We start from the raw sequence: 15,741 nt of genomic DNA, 5'->3' as shown, positions 1-15,741 counted from the left end.
TTACGCAGAGTAGACAAATGCATAGAGACAGAAAGTAGAAGGGTAGTAGCCGGGCCTGGGGGAGGGGCCTGGGGAGTTAGTGTTTAGTAGGCATAGAGTTTCAGCTTTGCAAGATGAAGAGACTTCTGGAGATTGGTTGCACAACAGTGTGAATGCACTTCATGCTACTGAACTGTACACTTAAAAATGGTTAAGATGATAAATTTTATATTATGTATATTTCACCACATTTTCAGAAAAATTTAAAAACCCTCTACTTTAAGATTAACTTCCTGATCTGTCACAGTGTCTGTAGGTTTTAGTATAACACAAATAGTTTGAGCAGCGTAGGAGTCACCATAGTCCTGCGTGGCCCACAGTTAATAATATTAATGATACTCTCATGTATCATGCGTGAATAATCGAGGCAGCAGGCCAGTGGCCTCTGTAGATCTCTCTTGCTTTGCCTCCTGAAGGAGCTGCCAGTGAGTTCATACTTTAGCTCACACCACTGATGTCTGGTGTGGTGTCTGGTCACAGGCACGGAGCGACTTCCTGAAGAGACAGAGGACGGGAAGATTTGCAACCGCAGAAGAAATAGCCCTGCTCTGCGTGTACCTGGCTTCTGATGAAGTAAGCGCTATTCTTCCCAGGGAGGTCATTATTCTCAATCACATTGGCCCGCTATTTTTGCTCATCAAGTAATGTCATTTTACAGAGTTACAGCATATGATCGTTAAGTTGCTGCATTTACGAGGTAGGGATAAGTTCTGATTTAATTTGCTCAAAGAAAGACCACTTTGATCTGAGCCACTAACTCTTCCTCATTCAAGTTTATATGTCACCAAATCTTGTAGCAAATAAAATGGAGGATGGAAAAAAATTAAATCACTCAATTTTATGAGAAACAGTTACTTTCAAAAATTACAGTTGGGGAAGCCTTGATTAAGTGTAAATCAAACGAACCTCCAAAATCATGAGAGCTTCAGGTGAAATGGGGAGAGAGTTAACCAGATATAATTGTGTCCAGGAGACACAGAATTGGCATCTGGTGTTCTTAGTTTTACTGGAAACTTATTTAGAAGAATCCCACTGACTCTTTTCCTATGAATTTTTACTGTTTGTCATCATATATGGAAATTCCTAATTCTGTCTCTTTCCACTTTGCATCTATTTAGTAACCAGTTTCTTCCTTTTTTTTTTTTTTTTTGAGGAAGATTAGCCCTGAGCTAACTACTGCCAGTCCTTCTGTTTTTTGCTGAGGAAGCCTGGCCCTGAGCTAACATCCGTGCCCATCTTCCTCTACTTTATATATGTGGGACACCTGCCACAGCATGGCATGCCAAGCGGTACCATGTCCACACCCAGGATTCAAACCAGCGAATCCCGGGCCGCTGAGAAGCGGAATGTGCGAACTTAACCACTGCGCCACCGGGCCAGCCCCCCAGTTTCTTCCTTAATGGCTATTGTATATTTTTAAATGGCTTACAACTGTGAAGGCAGAAACTACATTTATAAGGAATAGAGCACAAGAATATCCCCCTATGTTATGTCTTGAAATGTTACATGCCCTGGAAACTAACGTGTGAGCAGAAAGAAGGAAAAGGGAGCAGGCAGGAGAGAGGTGTGTCACTGGCCACTTAGCTCCTCTTTACAGTGATTTGGTGCACATGAGGTGGTTGATGAATGTGGCAGATAGAAGGGTTGAAATGTTTTAGTGACAGAGCAGTTACTACTTGTCAGAACTATTACAACAGCTGTTAATAGCTGGGGAAATTGCTAGGCATTTGATTAATGGAGCATACATTGGCTTTTGTGATTTCTCTGAATCTATATCTTCAGAAGAGCTCACTTGATTTTGAGGTACTGCTGATAAGCTAAATTGTCCTTGTTTAGCCAGAACTTAAGTTACCAAATATTTAGAAATGTTCTGGCTTGAAATGTGCAACAAAAGGACCATTGGCCTTTTAGAGGAGACCAGAGGAGTCCATATATAAAACAGAGAACTTGCCTTTTTAAAAAAACTTGAGGGAATTGGGGTTGTTTCTTGATAAACTGATTTATCTGCTTTATATGATCCGTTTTCATATATTGAACTTGGGGCCAGCCTGGTGGCGCAGCAGTTAAGTTTGCAGTCTGCACTTTGGTGGCTAGGGGTTCACTGGTTTGGATCCCAGGTGTGGACCTATGCACCGCTTGTCAAGCCATGCTATGGCAGGCATCCCACATATAAAGTAGAAGAAGATGGGCATGGATGTTAGCTCAGGGCCAGTCTTCCTCAGCAAAAAAAAAAAAAAAAAAGAGGACGATTGGCAGTAGATCTTAGCACAGGGCTACTCTTCCTAAAAAAAAAAATTTCTGTTCTTCTATTATGATGTCTTTCCTTCTTGCCTCTTCCATTGTCTCAGGCTTTAGATGAGTTTAAAACTAAGAACACAAATTAGAGTCTTTATTATCCATGTTTAAGTTAAAAGACTGTTAAACCTCTACCACAAGGATCACTTCACCTTGAATTCTTTAGAAAATGAAAAATTCTGTGGGGAAAAAACAGTAATATTTTTAACTCCTTTAGTTTTACACAGATTTAGATGTCTGAAGTTAGTATAGAATATTTTTTTGTAGTTCAATAGATAATTATTAGTATTCACATAAATTTTAAAAACACATTTAGCATGCTCCAGTTCGTGGAATTACCTGTGTATGTTGACCAACTAAATATACACCATCTTTTAAAACAATTCTATTTGTAAATTGACACCACCACTTTATGACTGACACACTTGATTATGTTCAAAAGTTTATTAGTGGCATAAAACTCAGCTAGTTTAGAATAGTTCTGAGTCTCAAAATTAAAGTGTACTATTTTAGCCTCGACTTTATCCTAATTTGGAGAATGGGTATATATCACCAAACTGCTTAATTTTCTGATTCTGAGACCAAATACCTAATAGCCCCTGCGTAGAATGTGATACATGCTCAAACACCAGCTAGAGGCCACTTAGCTCTGGATCACAAGAACACTCAGAAGTTTTAAATCACCCGAAACTTAATTCTAATTTTCCTAAATTCTGTTTGTTAAGTGAAGTTTCCTGTTACCAGGAGAGTAAATTGTTTAGTTATCTCAGTCATACAAAAATTGAAGAAACACAACCTGTGTTAAACCTGGCTAATTGTTGGGTCTCCTTGTGTTTATCACTACAGTCTGCCTACATCACAGGTAATCCTGTCATCATTGATGGAGGCTGGAGCTTGTGATTCAGGATCTCCTTGCTGGGAAGGCAGGCCCTTCCTATACACTGTAAACCCGGCTATGAAGAAAACTCACTCATCATCTCTTTCGTATTAATGGAATATTAATGAAAACAAGCCCTTTTTAAGGATGTCATTGTTCACAAGAATTTGATTCTTTAAATATATTAATCTCTTTTGAAATCATTGTAGCTTAATAACATCACAGCAAAAGAATAGTTTTTAAAATAAGCCTCAATTTGTAAGCATATAAAATTAAAATATGAAGGAAAAAAGTAAGTTTTTTAAAAGAAAAGTGTATTCATTTCTATTTCCCAATATTCAGATGTTTTTGTTCAGGTCTGCATTGGTCTGTATGTGGATACTAATTTAAAATTTTTACACCGTTATAAATGAACAGCAAAGGTAGGAAGGAGTTTGGCTTCACTAACTTATGTTAAAAGAACTATAGACTATTCAGAACTATATGTTGGTCTGTTATATAAAATAAAAATAATCATCAGGTGTTTATACTTAATGGATGTTATCACTTGTAATTAAGTACTATTTTCTTAGTCTAACTAAAAGATCTTTATTAAAATAAACAATGACATTTGACATGAGCCTAAGAAACATAATAGTTAACTAACGCAGTGATGCAGGCTTGGCGAGCCGAGGAGTCAAAAGAAAGATTTCTTGGACTCTCGAGGTCTGGCAGTAGTGCTCTTTTATTAAGAGAATAGCATGGAGTAGCATGGGGACAGGACCCATGGACAGTGAAGAGCTGCAGGCATGGGGACAGGACCCAGGGGCGGTGAAGAGCTGCAGCATGGGGACAGGACCCAGGGGAGGTGAAGGGCTGCAATGGGTTGACGGTAGGGCTAAATTTATAAGGCATAGGTATGTGAGTTATTTCTTTACAAGACAAAGGAAAGATCATGAAAAAAATGTTAAAATGGTGTCTTTGCAGGTGGCTCTGGTTATTGGGTGGTCCTAGAACTTTGGGTAAGAATCAGATCAATGAGGTCAGGATGTCCTGTGCTTCCCGGAGGATGATGTAGATCGGTATGTAGGCCAGGACGCCTTGGGCTTCTCTCCAGCGGGCAGCCTTGATCTGCATCAGCAGTATCATCAGTTTGAGGGATATTTTTTAGATTAAGTATAGATTTCTTCACCAAATTCCAGGATAACAGACAGGAGGATATAAAACTTAGAAATAGTCTCTGGATAAATAAATATAAATGAATCATATAACAGGAAACAAAACTAAAGAAAATAAAAGTTCCAAGAAAAAGTTCAAGTAAATTCATGTATGAGAGAGTACTAGGAAGTTTTTTCTTGTTCTTTTAGTTTTAGCGTTTTGTGTTTGTTTTTTATTTGTAGCTACCTCAAAAGACCAAATGGTATGATGCACATATAGATAATAAATGAGCAGTCTTTTCTCTTAGAATGTTAATTAATATTAACAAGGAAATTTTTAATGGACAATGAAAGGATAACATTTTGTTATAATAATTGCAGTGGATTCTAACATTAACACATGACCCTCAGGGTCAGTTCTCTCAGAGCTAACTGTGAACTATAAAACAGTGTCAACAATAAAAGTAAACTGGAGCCCAAAAGTTCATGTTCTCTAAAGTAAGGTTAATTAATCAGGTTGATGGATCAATGAGGAGCATATGACTGAAAGAAAAGGAAAAATACATTTCACTCCTGTGGTAAGAGGAAGCTGGATGTCACCAGAAGCCTTTCAAGCTTTAGGGAGGAAGAGTCAGTGTAGGAAAATAACCATTGTAGACGGCCTGAGCCAGGTCATGGGACGGGACTTGGGTTCCTCCATCCTGTCCACAAAGGAGCACCTGAGAGACGAGGAGGAGCGGCTCCTGTCTGCTGGGGACGGTCCTGGACACTGTCTGTCTCGCCTGAACAGCGGTGATTAAAACTGGCAGTTGCTTAAAGGAGTAAAAAACAGGTAAGAAATTCTTTATTTCTGAAGGACATGGAAATGCCCCGGAAGGGGCGCGCGCCCAGGCTCACACTCGGGTGGCGGGGTCGATCAGGGAAGGCAGACCCGAAGCAGAAGGGAGGGGAGGGGAGGGGAGGGACGCGGGCTGCCGCCGGCACCGCAGCATCCACGCGGGCCAGCGGGAGGCTCGAGCCAACACGCGGCCGAGGGGACGAGCCGCCCGCCACGCCGCTCGCTGCAAGGGTCCTGTTCTCGCGGCGCCTCGGAGAAGACGCGCCGCGGTGCGCCCGGAGCGCGCGACGGCCCGGCCCGGGAACCGGGCTCCCCGCCGCGGGCTGCCGGCCCGCCCTCCCCGCGCGGCCTCGCCCGACCCTTCCCGCCGGCTCCCCGCCCGCACAGCGCCTAAGGCCGCCAGCGCCGCGCCGCCGAGCCCCGGACCCGTGGAGGCCGCGGGCCCGCCCGGGTCTCCCGCGCCGAGAGGGCGGGGCGCCGCCTGGGGCGATGCGTGCGGGCGCCCGCCCGGCCGTCCCTGGGCCGCGGCGCAGCCGGGTCCCCCGCGGGCCCGCCCGTCCCTGAGCCGCGGCGCAGCCGGGCCCCCCGCGGGCCGCGAGCTGGGCCCCCGAGACGCCAGGGTAAGCGGAACCGGCGGGGCCTCAGGGCTTGCGGGCCGGGGGCGCGGAGGCGGGCGCGGCCCTGGGGTGCGTGGCTGTGTGCGCGCTCACTTGTTAGTTGTTGCTGCCGTGGGTTTCTCTCGTTTATTTTAGTTCTTAAAACAACCGGAGGGTGTGGCTCCTGTGGGCCGAGGTGCCGCTGCGCCCAGACGCCGCCGCTGGAGCCGGCACCACTGTCGAGTTGGGGGCGGCCGTGCTGCCCGGGCCTCCCGCGGGGGCGTCAGCGGCCCTGCAGCCGGCGGTGCGGGCTCTGCCGCCGGGGCTGCGTGCGCGCTGCGGGGCGCGGAGAGATGCTCCTCTGCCTTCTGGCTCTTCTGGCCGCTCTATGATCAGATCGCCACGAGAGACTCTAACGGGAGAAGGAAAGCCTAATAGCGTGTGTACACGAGAGAAACCCAGGAAAACAAGTAACTTGCCAAAATGGCCGAGGCCCTCGCCTTAAATGCCATCCTCAGCTGAAGACAAAAGATGTTGGGGGTGGGGAGAGCCAGGGGCTTCAGAGGGTAGGAAGGCAGTTCACAGGTAGGAGAAAAGGAGCAAACATTTGGAAAACAAGTGTTTGGCCACGCAGAAACAGAAGACAGAGGGGAGCCCAGCAAACAGGCTTTTCTAGGCTCCTCCCGCTCTACTGCCTCGTTCTTGTCACACCAAGGTGACATAGCTCGCTTCCTGAGACAGGTTTTTGTATCACTTTTAGGCGCTTAAAGTGAAGGTAACAAGAAAAACCTCTGAGTCTTTTTTTTCTTACAAATAATCCTAAAATAATGTTCATGTTGAAAGAACACATTTTGGGGTCACACATTTTGTTCCGCTTCAGTACACTCTGATGCTTGCACAACAAAATTGCCCGAGAACGCATTTCTCAGAACTATCAACATGTCAAGTGACTGTACTTCCCAGGCAGCAGCCTGTTATCTCACCCTAGAAGCTGGTGTACTTGTTGCCCTAGAAGATTAACAGCAGGAAGCCACATTTCCTTTAGCCTCCGGTCAAGAAATGGATAACATGAGTGGATAGAGAGAGGCAGATACCCTACTGAGACAAGTCAACCTCTGTTTCCACTGAAAGACTAAAAGCCCTTTTCAACCCCACTCCATCTCTCTAATGGGGCCTCCGCCTGAAGTTATTGCTGCTACAAAGTGCTCTCGTGAAATTCTAGTTTACTGTTTCTCTCCAAGTCAAGAATGTAACGTTTCAATTCAGCAAGTACCCGTGTGTCTTCTCTGGGCCACGCAGGCATGGGGACAGGAGATACAAATATGAATTAAATAAAGTTTCTGCCATTCAGTAACTCAAAATCCAATGGATCAGAATATACCTAACAAAAAATTAGGTAGTGGATTCATGGTATGCTAATGATGTGAGCAAAGTGACTGAATCGCATAATATATTTTCCAGCATATTTTGCCTGTATTTTTATTTTTTAATTTTTTCCTTTTTTTAGGATTTCCCTAGAAGGCATTGTAGAATAAGTGGGAAAAGGTCGATGATGTAGGTCTGAGCCCTGGGGCCTACACCAAAAGTTGCTATCCTGGATGTGGAAGTTTGGCCCTCACATCCATTCCTGCTTGCTTCTTGTATGCCTCTTTGTACAGGCGAAACTGGAAAGCTAAAGTATTTCCTAGACTCCCTCGCAGGTAGAGTTCTGGATGTAAAATTAGCGTCTGGCAAGTAGATGACTTGCCTGAGATTTCGAAGGCAGGGATGAGGCAGAGGCATCTCCCTGCTATTTTTGGCGAATTTCTGTTGACAAGGACGGTGCAGGAGATGCGAGTGTCCAGTCTCCAGAACTGTGGGTGTTGGGAGGGCCTTACAGCAGCAGGGACAGCCAGGTCAGCGTTGTCGTGTTGAAGCACCAGCTCTCTGGCTGTCCGGAGGTGGTTGAGGGAGGTGGGAAACATCTTCTGTGTTCTCTGTCCAGGCAGCTTCCAGATCCCAGCCTCTCTGGGTCTCAGCTACAGTGTTGTTCTTGAACGCTGTAGTCCCTGTGGGGTCTCCTGATTGAGGCAAAAATAGTACATTCCCCAGTGGTTCAGTTACTAGTGTTCTAGAAGTCCTTCCTGGAGGCCCAGCGTAGACCCTGCTCTCTAGCCTTTTCAACAGTTCACTCAATTCCCTGTAGAATCTCTTTCTGCTTAAAATACCTGGAGTGGTTTCTATTTTCTGCGCTGACTCATTAATATGTTTGCTCTGTAGCCTCCAAGAGTCATCTAAACCTAATCTCTTCAGTTTCTTTTGATGGGAAGTGAAGACATGAGATGAGGCCCAGGGGCCTGCAGTGATCTGATGCCTTCAGCTGGGCTGTGCCCTCACCGGGTGCTGCAGACCCCACATTGAGTTTATCCCTGAAGGTATTTGAGTTTGTTACGCATAGACTAGATTATCTCTGACATCTCTTGCTGTACAAATATAATGTAAACGCCTTCTTCATTTAAAACATTTACAGAATGTATTCTGTAACAAGAAATTGTTGAGTATCTGGTTCATGCCCAACTGTTTCCTAGTCCTATTGATAATTGATAGGCTGCTCACAGACCCCAATGATAGAACAGATGTTTCCTCTAGGGGAAAGGATTTACATCTTTTGCACACAAAGCCTAGGAACACAGTATGTGGGGAATGGAGCTGCCTGTATATGCACTTGTGTGAGGCGGTGGTGTTCTCAGTGTTTTTAGAGTCATGTATCCTGCATGTTAAAGAAAGCACAATTATGATAAGTTCTAAAGAGTTTTTAACAGCTTTATAAAGTTATTAAAGATATCTTGTTGATATCATAAAAGCTCTTTGCCTTTTTCGAAATCCATTCCTTTATTTTTCTGTGCTTTACATGAAGGACTGAAAGGTTTGAATTTACCAGTGTCCCTTCAGCACATGTATGCTTTCTTCTCAGGGAAAATCCTATAAAAGGAGGAGAAAGCATTGAGGGGACTATTTTGGGACTGCATGATGTACTTAGTACTTTTTTAAGATTTTCTGTGACATAGGCATTTTCACCATTTTACTGATGAAGAAACTTATCTGTACTGGTTAAGTAACTTGCCCCAAATGGCCCAACTAGGAGGCAGTGACACAGGATTTACAGTAAGGATTAATCCCATTGTCCTCTAACCACTCCGCATCTTGCCGTTTATGGTGTAGTTGATGCAGATATACACAGAGTTCCCTACAGACACATTCTCTTTCACCTCTCATCCTTTAATCCTGTGGTTTCTCTGCCTGTACTGGTCTTTATTTTCTTCACAAGAGTGGGTCCTCTTTCAAGGCTTGACCCCAGCCAAGTAGGCAATACCTCCTTTCTCCATTTAACTATGTGACTGTACTTCTCACATCACAATTAAATTACCTTGAGGTAACACTAGCTGCTATAACAGATAAACTCAAAATCTCAGTAACAACACAGAGGCAGCTTATTTCTCCCTCATGGAAAGTTCAATCAGGTGTTCAGCTAGTGGCCTTCTACTCAGTGATTCAGGAACCCACACTCTTTTTATATTATGGCTGTGCCATCCCCTAAGACCGTCGAGTCCTTAGTTTCCAGGCAATGGACAGGAAAAGAGAGGGTATGTGGAAGACTGCATGAGAGGTTTCTTACAAGTGAAGAGTAGAAGTAGCAGACATTGTTCATGCCCACGTCCTGTGGCCAGAGCTCAGTAACATGCCACACTGACTTGCAAGAGAGGCTAGGAAATGTCAAATACCTGTGTGCGCAGGCAGCAGGGGAAACTGGTTTGATGAACACATATCAGTCTCTGTGCCTCCCTTAAAGAATAGAGACTGCGTCTCAGTCATCTTGGTATCTTATCCAGTGAAAGTCTGATGAACGTCACTGATTTTGAAGTGATGGGGTTGCTGTCTTATGTGCCCCAAATTGAAACTTACTACATTCTATTATGGTTGCTTAAGGAATGATCTGTCATTCTCTGATTAGGTTTTAACCTCTGAGTAGAGGAACTATGTCAGACTGTTTACTTTTGAATCCCCAGCACAAGGACTAGAACATAGCAAGAGCTTAATAGATGTTTGTCAAATAAGTGAGTGAGTCCTCAGAGAGAAGAAAGAGGGACAGAGCTAGTCTATGTGGAGTTAGGAAATACTAATTGACAAGGTGACTTGTAAGTTAAATGTTGAATGACTGATAGAATTTTACCAAGTAGAGAGAGCAAAAAGGAAGTGCAGGCAGGGATGGTAGTGGTGTTGTGTTACTGTTTTGTTTGTTTCATGGGTAGAAATTTAGAAAACAATCACATGTTTATAAGCCCAATTTTTTTTAATTCGATATTCAAATATTACAAATGAACTTCAGGGATGGGGAGGGAAAATATACAACTTTACAATGTATATGATCTCTATTGACTAAAAGGGTGGTCCTAAAAACCTTGGTATTGGTCTTTAGCTACTAAAATTGTTATTTTCGGTTTATTTGTTGAGATATATCAATACAAAGGCAGTGTTCTGGTTGTGTGTCCTCTGAAGATTTTGCACCATGTCAAGAAGCTAGGGAGATAGATATGTGTGAGCCAAAGGTCCCTCATCACTGCTCCTCATCAGAACTTCTCAGAGCTGGCTCTGCGTCAGAATCACCTGTTGGATTGGTTAGGGTGCTTTTGGCTGCAAGTAACAGGATATTTGGCCAAAATTACTTTCAAAAATACAGGTTTAATTTTTCCCACACAACAAGATGTCTGAAGGTAAGCGCGTCCAGGGTTTGTTCGGTCCCCAGTGATATCAGGCTCTAGGTCACTTTCTATGAGCCAATCTTGCCTTTTTCTTCATGGGTGAATGATGGCTGCTAGAGTTCCAAGAAACATAGTGCCCCTCCACAGCTCCATTTCCACACACACACACACACACACACACAATTTAAAGGCACAAAGAGGAGAGGGTTCTCTTGCTTCCCTGTCTTTTTATTAGGAGTCTTACCCAGTGGCCTCCAATAGCCTTGCTCACAAACTTCATTGGACAGAGTGAATTACGCTCAGCTCTGAACCACCAGCCGGCAGAGAGGAATGGTGTTAGAGAGATTGATTTAGCCCAGTTGTGATTTACCCCTTGGGGTGGAGGAGGGCCCCACCGGCATGCCTGAGCAGTGGTTTTAGGTAGTTAGTAAGTCCTGTCTGCCACACTTGGGGGGTTCAGTCTCTGGAGATTCTGATTGTAGTAGGCCTAGAAATAATATTTTAAACTTTCAATTAAATGCTTTTTTCCTAGGTGAGGAGAGAGATTACAAAGGAGAAAAGCAAGTACTGGGTCCTTTCTTACCTAGGGATAATTTCCTTTCATTCATATCTCATTATACAGTGTTTTACTTTACGTGTCTGTATCAGTTAACCAAACAGCAGAGCAGTTGTTTTTCTCTGATAACTTGGTCCCATGTGGTTGGCACGCTAACACTTTCAGATGAGGTCGTTCTTGTTCAGGAAAACATTCTCAGTCGTTTCAGTACTTATTTATCAAGGACATTTTAAGCCCTACTCTTCACTTGATCTGAATTCGTCACGGCTGGGCAGTGCTCCTTTTGGAAAAATGAGCCTTAGATCAGAGTTGGTTAGCAGGACCCAGGAACTGGAAGGTTTCTGTATGTTCTATATAGAAGTACTGCGTGAGACTGAGAACCCCCCCTTTCAACACGTGAATGGATAAACCCCGAAGGTAGGTGATGTTTATCATTGTAATCATTATAGAAGGCTTCATGAACAGTCCTGGAGATGCTCCTTCAAATGTACGAATACAGCACATATTGTACTCCAACAATATATGTAAATTCTCAATAAGAACATCCCAGTAAATGTTGGACAGTCCATATCACAGACAACAAACAACAGGAATAATCAGCCTTTATCCATGTAATGATCTTTTAGCAGTAATTCAGTCGATAGCAGTAAGCCTTTGGACATTTGCAAATCATAGTTCTTTTATTTCCTCTGAAATATTACTGAAAGCACTTTTTTTTTTTTAAGGAAGATCAGCCCTGAGCTAACATCTGCCTCCAGTCCTCCTCTTTTTGCTGAGGAAGGCTGGCCCTGAGCTAACATCCATGCCCATCTTCCTCTACTTTATATGTGGGACGCCTGCCACAGCATGGCTTGACAAGTGGCATGTCGGTCCGCACCTGGGATCCGAACTGGGGAACTTTAGGCCACCGAAGTGGAACGTGTGAACTTAACCACTGTGCCACCAGGCCAGCCCGCAGAAAGCACCTTTAAACATTTAGATTAATAAGATAACCTGAAAAAGAGAAGGCTGATTTAACAAACATCTCCTCTATGTGAAAGCGTGTTTACAAAAGGGTTTTAATTGTGCTTCACTTGCCAGAAGGAGCAGGGCAAGTGATAGGCTCCTTCAGCTCCACCTTTTCTCTGTCCCATTTGTTGGGTTTCAGGAAAAGGTTTCATTTGGTGAAAGATTTTTGGCTTAAGAAATATTTGAAAACTGCTGTAGAAGATTCTAGGCAGTTCTCCATTTTCTTAACCACAAAAACAAAAATGACCTTAAATTGTAGCGGGTGGGATTAAGTTACCTAAAGTCAAATGACGAGATTCTATCTCTGAAAAATAGTGTTACCAAGGAAAGCTGTATTCCTTTTCTCTAAAGCTTTAAGAATTGCATAAATTTTTTCAATGTATTTTAAATTGCGTAAGAAAGTCTTCTTGTAAAAATCCTAACAGTACAGAAATATAGAGAATGAAAATGAAATTTCAACCTCTTCAATTCCATTTTCCACCCCAAAGGCAACTACTATTAACAGACCTTTTTTCTCTATTTACATCCATACTCATATACAGAACTGCTCATCTTCTTGATGTGCAGTTTTCTCTCAGGTTTGGAGGAAAGACTAAGGAAACTGTTCAGGTCCACAGCTCTATGATTTTGGTGGCATATATCCGTAATACTGGAAAGCAAAGCTCAAATTGAGCCAAGATTGTTTCTAAGTGTTTGGGTCAGTCCTGTAGGAAATTCTGTATATTAAGAATGCTAGAGAGTCAGCAGCCGTTGGCGTGTGTATGCAGGTGACACCTGACCTACTGACCTACATGCAAGTGGACAGGCAGATGGTCTTAGCAGCCACGTCCCTGGGCTCAGGTCAAACCTCCTTCTTCTATTGAAATCTGTATTTGAGTCACAGAATTTGATTAAATTCATGTTATTTACTGAATTTATGAAATCTATAAAATTTCACCATTTGACGCAGGATAGGTTTTTTTTCCTAATATAGTGTACAGGTTGTGATATCAGTCTGAATAAGGCACTACCTTGATGGAGAAGCAGAAAAAAACTTGTTTCTGTGTATAGGCGCTTTTATCTAAAATATCTTCCGAGTTCTCAGTGTAATTTTCTGATAAACAAAAATCTCTCAAAGCCTCTCAGCTTAACTGGATTTTTTTAAAAGAAAACCTCCTTAATTCTTAGAATCTTAAGACATGGTTAAGTGGCAAGGTGTCAGCCAGTTAACTATTAATTGAGAATATGTAAATAATATTTGTCATGAGAATAGGACAAAAGTTCTTGTTCCATTCATTTTGTCACCAATGTTGTACAACCATTTAGGTTAGTACAATTTTTTATTCATAATAAACTCTATTAACATTTCTAACAATGGGAAAGAGTAAAGCTGAACATAATACAAGGTAGAAAATAAAAATATTTGTATTTGCTTGTAGAAGATGTTTTCAAACTTCTTGTGGAATGTGTTTTCAAACTTAGAATTAACTATGAGTATATATGAGTGGGATTTTAAATAAAATATTATAGCAAAAATGTAAAAATATAATATAGTGATTTGGTAGCGATGCATGAAGTCAATGATACAGATTAAAGAACCAACTCATTTCACAAGTTTTTACACGGTTTTACTGTGAGGCTTGGCTGACATTGGCTATTAGTTGAAAAAGTTACTTAGCTTCTCTAGGCAGTAGTTTTCTCATTTGAATGTTAAAGAGATTAGACTAGGATATTTCTAAAGACCTTTCCAACTTTTTTTATTCCATTACCCTGTGATTCTTAATTTCTTGGAAACCACCTAGTTTCTCTGAATTTCCCCACTTTTTCATTTTTCCATCCCAGATACTCAGCATCTCAGATGCTTAACAGCTCTTAAAACTTCCCTGGGACTGAGGACTTCAAAAGTCTTCCGTGAACACAATGAAAAAATAATTAAGGTCCATTAACTAGAGTATTTTATTTAACCAACATTGTTTAAAGAAAGAGCATTTCACTTAAATTTATTTTTTGGATAACTGACACCTATTTTATTGAATACCAGATTTTTGCTTATTTTAACATTCTCTTTAAAGAAAATCTCTAAATTGTATTATATATTTTAATGCCTTTAATAACAGAAAATATCTCCACATCATTTTCTTTTCTTTTCTTTTCTTTTTCTTGGAGATGTAGAATCACCTTTCTAAACATCTCTTATAATACTGGGGATCTTTCAGGGCAGTTCAGGTATGAAGGTTCTTATGAAGGATGCATTTGGTGGCAAGTGACAGGAACCCAGCTCGAACTGGTGAGGAATTAATTGGCTCACCTAACTGAAAGGAGCTGCTTCTAGGTGTACCAACAATATGAGTATTAATCTGGAGCTCTCTCTCTCTCTCTCTCTTTGCATATTCAGAATCTGCTTTGCTCTATGATCATTCTTTGGAAGGCTTTTCTTATATGTCACAAAGATTGTCAACAGCAAGTCTGGGCTTAGCAACTCTAAAAGAAAGCAAGCTCTTTCCCAGTGATTCCAGGAAACACCATAAAGCTGACTCTCATTAGCCAGGTATGAGTCACTTGCTCATGCCTAGAACAGTCAGTGTGACCAGGGAAGGAGCTCCTCATTGTCTAGGCCTGTCCCCCTCTCTGGAACATTGGTGCAGTAGGGGGTTGGGGAGGTGAGGATGACGTGAGCCTCACATGAACCATGGATGGAGACTAGGGGAGCTGTGGATTCCACAAGAGAAAATTAGTGTGCTGTTGCCAAAAAAGGAGGGGAAGAGACACTTGGCAGGACAAAACTGTAAATACTCCTGTGGAAAAGACATTTATCCCCACGTTTTGTACACCTAGATTGCTCTTTTCCATCTCTTTCACTGTCAGCTGTCACTCGTGCTGTTGTCAGTTTGCTTCTTTACAATCTCTTCATTTGTTTGTTTTAATTTATAACGTCTTATCTTCTGAGGGTTTGGAAACCAGATGAGCAGAGTCATTAGAGTTGTTTTCAAAATAAGAGTTAATGGGCTCTGAATGAGGACTGGAGAGCCTCTCTCTGAGTAAGGGGTATAAACTTTCTACTTTTTAATGGATTTCATCACATTTCTTTTGGCCCTTCAAAAGTCATTTCTGGGGGCCAGCCCTGTGGCCAAGTGGTTAAGTTCACACGCTCTGCTTCGGCGGCCCAGGGTTTCGCTGGTTCAGATCCTGGGTGCAGACATGGCACCGCTCATCAGGCCACGCTGAGGCAGCGTCCCACATGCTGCAACTAGAAGGACCCACAACTAAAATATACAACTGTATACTGGGGGGAATCTGGGGAGTTAAAAAGCAGAAAAAAAAAAAAGATTGGCAACAGTTGGTAGCTCAGGTGCCAGTCTTTAAAAAAAAGTCATTTCTGCATATTTTCTGATTTCTTTGCCAAAACTGCTTTCTTAATAGGTGATATACTATTGTAATTTTAAGATCCAATGACTATGAACAGTAAATGCCATGAACACAGTTGCTTTAAGTAAAAGTTACATTTTTGTGATTTTTCTAAATTTAAGTGGGTTTCTGACGATAGCTTACGTGTTCTTTTGGAAATGAAAACAGCAGAGAATAAACAAAGCTGAGCAGCTGTAAGTTGCTTTACTGGACTTACTAAAAGACTGGCATTTTATTTTACCTTTCCTCTTTGTAATACTGCTCTGATTGCAG

The 15,741-nt window shown here is 42.3% G+C and overlaps 1 pseudogene; it reads left to right on the top strand.

Annotated features, from left to right (window-relative positions):
* The first annotated feature begins 5,080 nt into the window (after positions 1 to 5,080).
* Positions 5,081 to 15,741, top strand: part of LOC139043593 (sodium/hydrogen exchanger 9B2-like) — a 55,126-nt pseudogene continuing 44,465 nt past the window's right edge.

The sequence above is a fragment of the Equus asinus genome, unplaced genomic scaffold, assembly GCF_041296235.1.
Source record: "Equus asinus isolate D_3611 breed Donkey unplaced genomic scaffold, EquAss-T2T_v2 contig_3, whole genome shotgun sequence".
Lineage (NCBI taxonomy): Eukaryota > Metazoa > Chordata > Mammalia > Perissodactyla > Equidae > Equus > Equus asinus.
This window is presented reverse-complemented; position numbering and strand designations above follow the sequence as displayed.